General features: G+C 51.6%; 1 protein-coding gene across 1 annotated transcript in view; it reads left to right on the top strand.

Annotated features, from left to right (window-relative positions):
* LOC137365572 (E3 ubiquitin ligase RNF157-like) overlaps positions 1-12,404 on the top strand; it is a 455,910-nt gene that overhangs the window by 353,868 nt on the left and 89,638 nt on the right. The gene's annotated exons all lie outside the window — the stretch shown is intronic.

The raw sequence follows: 12,404 nt of genomic DNA, 5'->3' as shown, positions 1-12,404 counted from the left end.
TAACACTCTGACCGCAGTAACACACTGACCTCAGTAACACACTGACCGCAGTAACACTGACCGCAGTAACACACTGGCCACAGTAACACACTGACCGCAGTAACACACTGACGGCAGGAACACACTGACCTCAGTAAAAACTGACCGCAGTAACACACTGACCCTAGTAACACACTGACCGCAGGAACACACTGACCTCAGTAACACACTGACCTCAGTAACACACTGACCGCAGTAACACACTGGCCACAGTAACACACTGACCGCAGGAACACACTCACCTCAGTAAAACACTGACTGCAGTAACACACTGACCTCAGTAACACACTGACCCCACTAACACACTGACCGCAGGAACACACTGACCTCAGTAAAACACTGACCGCAGGAACACACTGACCCCAGTAACACACTGACCTCAGTAAAACACTGACCGCAGGAACACACTGACCGCGGGAACACACTCACCTCAGTAAAACACTGACCACAGGAACACACTGACCCCAGTAACACACTGACCTCAGTAAAACACTGACCGCAGGAACACACTGACCGCAGGAACACACTGACCTCAGTAAAACACTGACCGCAGGAACACACTGACCGCAGGAACACACTGACCCCAGTAAATCACTGACCGCAGGAACACACTGACCGCAGGAACACACTGACCTCAGTAACACACTGACCTCAGGAACACACTGACCGCAGTAACACACTGACCTCAGTAACACACTGACCTCAGGAACACACTGACCGCAGGAACACACTGACCTCAGTAACACACTGACCTCAGTAACACACTGACCTCAGGAACACACTGACCGCAGGAACACACTCACCCCAGTAACACACTGACCTCAGTAACACACTGACCTCAGTAAAACACTGACCGCAGTAACACACTGAGCCCAGTAAAACACTGACCGCAGGAACACACTGACCGCAGGAGCACACTGACCTCAGTAACACACTGACCCCAGTAACACACTGACCGCAGGAACACACTGACCGCCGGAACACACTGACCCCAGTCAAACACTGACCGCAGGAACACACTGACCGCAGGAACACATTGACCCCAGTAAAACACTGACCTCAGTAACACACTGACCTCGGTAACGCTCTGACCGCAGTAAACACTGACCTCAGTAACAGACTGACCGCAGGAACACACTGACCTCAGTAAAACACTGACCACTGTAACACACTGACCCCAGTAACACACTGACCTCAGTAAAACACTGACCGCAGGAACACACTGACCGCAGGAACACACTGACCGCAGTAAACACTGACCTCAGTAACACACTGACCTCAGTAACTCACTGACCTCAGGAACACACTGGCCACAGTAACACACTGTCCTCAGAAACACACTAACCTCAGTAACACACTAGTAACACACTGGCCGCAGTAACACACTGACCACAGAAACACACTAACCTCAGTAACACACTGGTAACACACTGACCGCAGTAACAGACTGACCTCAATAACAGACTGACCGCAGTAACAGTTTGACCGGAGTAAAACACTAACCCCAGTAAAACACTGACCGCAGGAACACACTGACCCCAGTAAAACACTAACCCCAGTAAAACACTGACCCCAGTAACACACTGACCGCAGGAATACACTGACCCCAGTAAAACACTAACCCCAGTAAAACACTGACCGCAGGAACACACTGACCCCAGTAAAACACTAACCCCAGTAAAACACTGACCCCAGTAACACACTGACCGCAGGAACACACTGACCCCAAGAAAACACTAACCCCAGCAAAACACTGACCCCAGTAACATACTGACCTCAGTAACACACTGACCTCAGTAACACACTGACCTCAGTAAAACACTGACCACAGGAACACACTGACTCCAGTAAAACACTGACCCCAGTAAAACACTGACCGCAGTAAAACACTGACCGCAGTAACACACTGACCCCAGTAAAACACGGACAGCAGGAACACACTGACTGCAGGAACACACTGACCCCAGTAACACACTGACCGCAGGAACACACTGACTGCAGGAACACACTGACCCCAGTAACACACTGACCGCAGGAACACACTGACCCCAGTAACACACTGACCCCAGTAACAGACTGACCGCAGTAACACACTGACCCCAGTAACACACTGACCTCAGTAACACACTGACCGCAGTAAAACACTGACCGCAGTAACACACTGACCGCAGGAACACACTGACCGCAGGAACACACTGACCGCAGGAACACACTGACCTCAGTAACACACTGACCTCAGTAACACACTGACCTCAGTAACTCACTGACCTCAGGAACACACTGGCCACAGTAACACACTGGCCGCTGTAACACACTGACCACAGTAACACACTGACCTCAGTAACACACTGACCACAGAAACACACTAACCTCAGTAACACACTGGTAACACACTGACCGCAGTAACAGACTGACCTCAATAACAGACTGACCGCAGTAACAGTTTGACCGGAGTAAAACACTAACCCCAGTAAAACACTGACCGCAGGAACACACTGACCCCAGTAAAACACTAACCCCAGTAAAACACTGACCCCAGTAAAACACTGACCGCAGGAACACACAGACCCCAGTAAAACACTAACCCCAGTAAAACACTGACCGCAGGAACACACTGACCCCAGTAAAACACTAACCCCATTAAATCACTGACCCCAGTCACATACTGACCTCAGTAACACACTGACCTCAGTAACACACTGACCTCAGTAAAACACTGACCACAGGAACACACTGACCCCAGTAACACACTGACCGCAGGAAACCTCTGACTACAGGAACACTCTGACTGCAGGAACACACTGACCCCAGTAACACACTGACCGCAGGAACAGACTGACCGCAGTAACACACTGACCTCAGTAACACACTGACCCCAGTAACACACTGACCTCAGTAACACACTGACCGCAGTAATACACTGACCTCAGTAACACACTGACCTCAGTAACACACTGACCTCAGGAAAACACTGACCGCAGGAACACACTGACCTCAGTAACACACTGACCTCAGTAACACACTGACCGCAGTAAATCACTGGCCACAGTAACACACTGACCGCAGGAACAGACTGACCTCAGTAACACACTGACCGCAGGAACACACTGACCTCAGTAACACACTGACCGCAGTAACACACTGGCCACAGTAACACACTGACCGCAGGAACACACTGACCTCAGTAAGACACTGACCTCAGTAACACACTGACCCCAGTAAAACACGGACCGCAGGAACACACTGACCTCAGTAACACACTGACCTCAGTAACACACTGACCTCAGTAACACACTGACCGCAGTAACACACTGACCTCAGTAACACACTGACCGCAGTAACACACTGACCGCAGTAACACACTGGCCACAGTAACACACTGACCGCAGGAACACACTGACCTCAGTAAAAACTGACCGCAGTAACACTCTGACCCTAGTAACACACGGACCGCAGGAACACACTGACCTCAGTAAGACACTGACCGCAGTAACACACTGGCCACAGTAACACACTGACCGCAGTAACACACTGACCGCAGGAACACACTGACCTCAGTAACACACTGACCTCAGGAACACACTGACCGCAGTAAATCACTGGCCACAGTAACACACTGACCGCAGTAACACACTGACCGCAGGAACACACTCACCTCAGTAAAAACTGACTGCAGGAACACACTGACCTCAGTAACACACTGACCGCAGTAAATCACTGGCCACAGTAACACACTGACCGCAGTAACACACTGACCGCAGGAACACACTCACCTCAGTAAAAACTGACTGCAGTAACACACTGACCTCAGTAACACACTGACCCCAGTAACACACTGACCGCAGGAACACACTGACCTCAGTAAAACACTGACTGCAGGAACACACTGAGCCCAGTAACACACTGAGCCCAGTAACACACTGACCTCAGTAAAACACTGACCGCAGGAACACACTGACCGCGGGAACACACTGACCTCAGTAAAACACTGACCACAGGAACGCACTGACCTCAGTAAAACACTGACCGCAGGAACACACTGACCGCAGGAACACACTGACCTCAGTAAAACACTGACCGCAGGAACACACTGACCCCAGTAAAACACTGACCGCAGGAACACACTGACCTCAGTAACACACTGACCACAGTAACACACTGACCGCGGGAACACACTGACCTCAGTAAAACACTGACCACAGGAACACACTGACCTCAGTAAAACACTGACCGCAGGAACACACTGACCGCAGGAACACACTGACCTCAGTAAAACACTGACCACAGGAACACACTGACCCCAGTAAAACACTGACCGCAGGAACACACTGACCGCAGGAACACACTGACCTCAGTAACACACTGACCGCAGGAACACACTGACCTCAGTAACACACTGACCGCAGGAACACACTGACCTCAGTAACACACTGACCTCAGTAACACACTGACCGCAGGAACACACTCACCGCAGGAACACACTCACCGGAGTAACACACTGAACTTAGTAACACACTGACCGCAGTAACACACTGAGCCCAGTAAAACACTGACCGCAGGAACACACTGACCGCAGGAGCACACTGACCTCAGTAACACACTGACCCCAGTAACACACTGACCGCAGGAACACACTGACCGCAGGAACACAATGACCCCAGTAAAACACTGACCGCAGGAACACACTGACCGCAGGAACACACTGACCTCAGTAAAACACTGACCACAGGAACACACTGACCGCAGGAACACACTGACCCCAGTAAAACACTGACCGCAGGAACACACTGACCGCAGGAACACACTGACCGCAGGAACACACTCACCTCAGTAAAAACTGACTGCAGGAACACACTGACCTCAGTAACACACTGACCGCAGTAAATCACTGGCCACAGTAACACACTGACCGCAGTAACACACTGACCGCAGGAACACACTCACCTCAGTAAAAACTGACTGCAGGAACACACTGACCTCAGTAACACACTGACCGCAGTAAATCACTGGCCACAGTAACACACTGACCGCAGTAACACACTGACCGCAGGAACACACTCACCTCAGTAAAAACTGACTGCAGTAACACACTGACCCCAGTAACACACTGACCCCAGTAACACACTGACCGCAGGAACACACTGACCTCAGTAAAACACTGACCGCAGGAACACACTGAGCCCAGTAACACTCTGACCTCAGTAAAACACTGACCGCAGGAACACACTGACCTCAGTAAAACACTGACCGCAGGAACACACTGACCCCAGTAAAACACTGACCGCAGGAACACACTGACCTCAGTAACACACTGACCACAGTAACACACTGACCGCGGGAACACACTGACCTCAGTAAAACACTGACCACAGGAACACACTGACCTCAGTAAAACACTGACCGCAGGAACACACTGACCGCAGGAACACACTGACCTCAGTAAAACACTGACCGCAGGAACACACTGACCCCAGTAAAACACTGACCGCAGGAACACACTGACCGCAGGAACACACTGACCTCAGTAACACACTGACCGCAGGAACACACTGACCTCAGTAACACACTGACCGCAGGAACACACTGACCTCAGTAACACACTGACCTCAGTAACACACTGACCGCAGGAACACACTCACCGCAGGAACACACTCACCGGAGTAACACACTGAACTTAGTAACACACTGACCGCAGTAACACACTGAGCCCAGTAAAACACTGACCGCAGGAACACACTGACCGCAGGAGCACACTGACCTCAGTAACACACTGACCCCAGTAACACACTGGCCGCAGGAACACACTGACCGCAGGAACACACTGACCTCAGTAAAACACTGACCACAGGAACACACTGACCGCAGGAACACACTGACCCCAGTAAAACACTGACCGCAGGAACACACTGACCGCAGGAACACACTGACCTCAGTAACACACTGACCGCAGGAACACACCGACCGCAGGAACACACTCACCCCAGTAACACACTGACCTCAGTAACACACTGACCTCAGTAAACACTGACCGCAGTAACACACTGAGCCCAGTAAAACACTGACCGCAGGAACACACTGACCGCAGGAGCACACTGACCTCAGTATCACACTGACCCCAGTAACACACTGACCGCAGGAACACACTGACCGCATGAACACACTGACCCCAGTAAAACACTGACCCCAGTAAAACTCTGACCGCAGGAACACACTAACCCCAGTAAAACACTGACCCCAGTAACATACTGACCTCAGTAACACACTGACCGCAGTAACACACTGACCGCAGGAACACACTGACCTCAGTAACACACTGACCTCAGTAACACACTGACCTCAGTAACTCACTGACCTCAGGAACACACTGGCCACAGTAACACACTGGCCGCTGTAACACACTGACCACAGAAACACACTAACCTCAGTAACACACTGACCGCAGTAACACACTGGCCGCAGTAACACACTGACCACAGAAACACACTAACCTCAGTAACACACTGGTAACACACTGACCGCAGTAACAGACTGACCTCAATAACAGACTGACCGCAGTAACAGTTTGACCGGAGTAAAACACTAACCCCAGTAAAACACTGACCGCAGGAACACACTGACCCCAGTAAAACACTGACCGCAGGAACACACTGACCGCAGGAACACACTGACCTCAGTAACACACTGACCGCAGGAACACACTGACCTCAGTAACACACTGACGGCAGGAACACACTGACCTCAGTAACACACTGACCTCAGTAACACACTGACCGCAGGAACACACTCACCGCAGGAACACACTCACCGGAGTAACACACTGAACTTAGTAACACACTGACCGCAGTAACACACTGAGCCCAGTAAAACACTGACCGCAGGAACACACTGACCGCAGGAGCACACTGACCTCAGTAACACACTGACCCCAGTAACACACTGGCCGCAGGAACACACTGACCGCAGGAACACACTGACCTCAGTAAAACACTGACCACAGGAACACACTGACCGCAGGAACACACTGACCCCAGTAAAACACTGACCGCAGGAACACACTGACCGCAGGAACACACTGACCTCAGTAACACACTGACCGCAGGAACACACCGACCACAGGAACACACTCACCCCAGTAACACACTGACCTCAGTAACACACTGACCTCAGTAAACACTGACCGCAGTAACACACTGAGCCCAGTAAAACACTGACCGCAGGAACACACTGACCGCAGGAGCACACTGACCTCAGTATCACACTGACCCCAGTAACACACTGACCGCAGGAACACACTGACCGCATGAACACACTGACCCCAGTAAAACACTGACCCCAGTAAAACTCTGACCGCAGGAACACACTAACCCCAGTAAAACACTGACCCCAGTAACATACTGACCTCAGTAACACACTGACCGCAGTAACACACTGACCGCAGGAACACACTGACCTCAGTAACACACTGACCTCAGTAACACACTGACCTCAGTAACTCACTGACCTCAGGAACACACTGGCCACAGTAACACACTGGCCGCTGTAACACACTGACCACAGAAACACACTAACCTCAGTAACACACTGACCGCAGTAACACACTGGCCGCAGTAACACACTGACCACAGAAACACACTAACCTCAGTAACACACTGGTAACACACTGACCGCAGTAACAGACTGACCTCAATAACAGACTGACCGCAGTAACAGTTTGACCGGAGTAAAACACTAACCCCAGTAAAACACTGACCGCAGGAACACACTGACCCCAGTAAAACACTAACCCCAGTAAAACACTGACCCCAGTAAAACACTGACCGCAGGAACACACTGACCCCAGTAAAACACTAACCCCAGTAAAACACTGACCGCAGGAACACACTGACCCCAGTAAAACACTAACCCCATTAAATCACTGACCCCAGTCACATACTGACCTCAGTAACACACTGACCTCAGTAACACACTGACCTCAGTAAAACACTGACCACAGGAACACACTGACCCCAGTAACACACTGACCGCAGGAAACCTCTGACTGCAGGAACACTCTGACTGCAGGAACACACTGACCCCAGTAACACACTGACCGCAGGAACAGACTGACCGCAGTAACACACTGACCCCAGTAACACACTGACCCCAGTAACACACTGACCTCAGTAACACACTGACCGCAGTAATACACTGACCTCAGTAACACACTGACCTCAGTAACACACTGACCTCAGGAACACACTGACCGCAGGAACACACTGACCTCAGTAACACACTGACCTCAGTAACACACTGACCGCAGGAACACACTGACCTCAGGAACACACTGACCTCAGTAACACACTGACCGCAGTAAATCACTGGCCACAGTAACACACTGACCGCAGGAACAGACTGACCTCAGTAACACACTGACCGCAGGAACACACTGACCTCAGTAACACACTGACCGCAGTAACACACTGGCCACAGTAACACACTGACCTCAGTAAGACACTGACCTCAGTAACACACTGACCTCAGTAACACACTGACCGCAGTAACACACTGACCGCATTAACACACTGACCGCAGGAACACACTGACCTCAGTAAAAACTGACCGCAGTAACACTCTGACCCTAGTAACACACGGACCGCAGGAACACACTGACCTCAGTAAGACACTGACCGCAGTAACACACTGGCCACAGTAACACACTGACCGCAGTAACACACTGACCGCAGGAACACACTGACCTCAGTAACACACTGACCTCAGGAACACACTGACCGCAGTAAATCACTGGCCACAGTAACACACTGACCGCAGTAACACACTAACCGCAGGAACACACTCACCTCAGTAAAAACTGACTGCAGGAACACACTGACCTCAGTAACACACTGACCCCAGTAACACACTGACCGCAGGAACACACTGACCTCAGTAAAACACTGACCGCAGGAACACACTGACCCCAGTAACACACTGAGCCCAGTAACACACTGACCTCAGTAAAACACTGACCGCAGGAACACACTGACCGCGGGAACACACTGACCTCAGTAAAACACTGACCACAGGAACACACTGACCTCAGTAAAAGACTGACCGCAGGAACACACTGACCGCAGGAACACACTGACCTCAGTAAAACACTGACCGCAGGAACACACTGACCCCAGTAAAACACTGACCGCAGGAACACACTGACCGCAGGAACACACTGACCTCAGTAACACACTGACCGCGGGAACACACTGACCTCAGTAAAACACTGACCACAGGAACACACTGACATCAGTAAAACACTGACCGCAGGAACACACTGACCGCAGGAACACACTGACCTCAGTAAAACACTGACCGCAGGAACACACTGACCCCAGTAAAACACTGACCGCAGGAACACACTGACCGCAGGAACACACTGACCTCAGTAACTCACTGACCGCAGGAACACAATGACCGCAGGAACACACTCACCGCAGGAACACACTCACCGCAGTAACACACTCACCGCAGTAACACACTGACCTCAGTAACACACTGACCGCAGTAACACACTGACCGCAGTAACACACTGAGCCCAGTAAAACACTGACCGCAGGAGCACACTGACCGCAGGAGCACACTGACCTCAGTAACACACTGACCCCAGTAACACACTGACCGCAGGAACACACTGACCGCAGGAACACAATGACCCCAGTAAAACACTGACTGCAGGAACACACTGACCGCAGGAACACACTGACCTCAGTAAAACACTGACCACAGGAACACACTGACCGCAGGAACACACTGACCCCAGTAAAACACTGACCGCAGGAACACACTGACCGCAGGAACACACTGACCTCAGTAACACACTGACCGCAGGAACACAACGACCGCAGGAACACACTCACCCCAGTAACACACTGACCTCAGTAACACACTGACCGCAGGAACACACTGACCCCAGTAAAACACTAACCCCAGTAAAACACTGACCACAGTAACACACTGACCGCAGGAACACACTGACCCCAGTAAAACACTAACCCCAGTAAAACACTGACCCCAGTAACATACTGACCTCAGTAACACACTGACCGCAGTAACACACTGACCCCAGTAAAACACGGACCGCAGGAACACACTGACCCCAGTAACACACTGACCGCAGGAACACACTGACCTCAGTAAAACACTGACCACAGGAACACACTGACCCCAGTAAAACACTGACCCAAGTAACACACTGACCCCAGTAAAACACTGACCTCAGTAACACACTGACCGCAGTAACACACTGACCCCAGTAAAACACGGACCGCAGGAACACACTGACCCCAGTAACACACTGACCGCAGGAACACACTGACCGCAGGAACACACTGACCCCAGTAACACACTGACCTCAGTAACACTCTGACCGCAGTAACACACTGACCCCAGTAACACACTGACCGCAGGAACACACTGACCCCAGTAACACACTGACCCCAGTAACAGACTGACCTCAGTAACACACTGACCGCAGTAACACACTGACCGCAGGAACACACTGACCGCAGTAACAGACTGACCTCAGTAACACACTGACCGCAGTAACACACTGACCTCAGTAACACACTGACCGCAGTAACACACTGACCGCAGGAACACACTGACCGCAGGAACACACTGACCCCAGTAAAACACAGACCGCAGGAACAGACTGACCCCAGTAACAGACTGACCGCAGGAACACACTGACCGCAGGAACACACTGACCCCAGTAACACACTGACCTCAGCTACACACTGACCCCAGTAAAACACTGACCGCAGGAACACACTGACCCCAGTAAAACACTGACCGCAGGAACACACTGACCCCAGTAACACACTGACCGCAGTAACACACTGACCGCAGGAACACACTGACCTCAGTAACACACTGACCCCAGTAACACACTGACCGCAGGAACACACTGACCTCAGTAACACACTGACCTCAGGAACACACTGACCGCAGGAACACACTGACCGCAGTAAATCACTGGCCACAGTAACACACTGACCGCAGGAACAGACTGACCTCAGTAACACACTGACCGCAGGAACACACTGACCTCAGTAACACACTGACCGCAGTAACACACTGGCCACAGTAACACACTGACCGCAGGAACACACTGACCTCAGTAAGACACTGACCTCAGTAACACACTGACCCCAGTAAAACACTGACCGCAGGAACAAACTGACCGCAGGAACACACTGACCTCAGTAACACACTGACCGCAGTAACACACTGACCTCAGTAACACACTGACCGCAGTAACACACTGACCGCAGTAACACACTGGCCACAGTAACACACTGACCGCAGGAACACACTGACCTCAGTAAACACTGACCGCAGTAACACTCTGACCCTAGTAACACACGGACCGCAGGAACACACTGACCTCAGTAAGACACTGACCGCAGTAACACACTGGCCACAGTAACACAATGACCGCAGTAACACACTGACCGCAGGAACACACTGACCTCAGTAACACACTGACCTCAGGAACACACTGACCGCAGTAAATCACTGGCCACAGTAACACACTGACCGCAGGAACACACTGACCGCAGGAACACACTGACCCCAGTAAAACACTGACCGCAGGAACACACTGACCGCAGGAACACACTGACCTCAGTAACTCACTGACCGCAGGAACACAATGACCGCAGGAACACACTGACCTCAGTAACACACTGACCTCAGTAACACACTGACCGCAGGAACACACTGACCTCAGTAACACACTGACCTCAGTAACACACTGACCGCAGGAACACACTGACCTCAGTAACACACTGACCTCAGTAACACACTGACCGCAGGAACACACTCACCGCAGGAACACACTCACCGCAGTAACACACTCACCGCAGTAACACACTGACCGCAGTAACACACTGAGCCCAGTAAAACACTGACCGCAGGAGCACACTGACCGCAGGAGCACACTGACCTCAGTAACACACTGACCCCAGTAACACACTGACCGCAGGAACACACTGACCGCAGGAACACAATGACCCCAGTAAAACACTGACTGCAGGAACACACTGACCGCAGGAACACACTGACCTCAGTAAAACACTGACCACAGGAACACACTGACCGCAGGAACACACTGACCCCAGTAAAACACTGACCGCAGGAACACACTGACCGCAGGAACACACTGACCTCAGTAACACACTGACCGCAGGAACACACCGACCGCAGGAACACACTCACCCCAGTAACACACTGACCTCAGTAACACACTGACCGCAGGAACACACTGACCCCAGTAAAACACTAACCCCAGTAAAACACTGACCCCAGTAACACACTGACCGCAGGAACAC

This window comes from Heterodontus francisci, unplaced genomic scaffold (assembly GCF_036365525.1).
Source record: "Heterodontus francisci isolate sHetFra1 unplaced genomic scaffold, sHetFra1.hap1 HAP1_SCAFFOLD_405, whole genome shotgun sequence".
Lineage (NCBI taxonomy): Eukaryota > Metazoa > Chordata > Chondrichthyes > Heterodontiformes > Heterodontidae > Heterodontus > Heterodontus francisci.
Note: the sequence above shows the minus strand (reverse complement) of the source record. Positions and strands in the feature narration are given on the sequence as shown.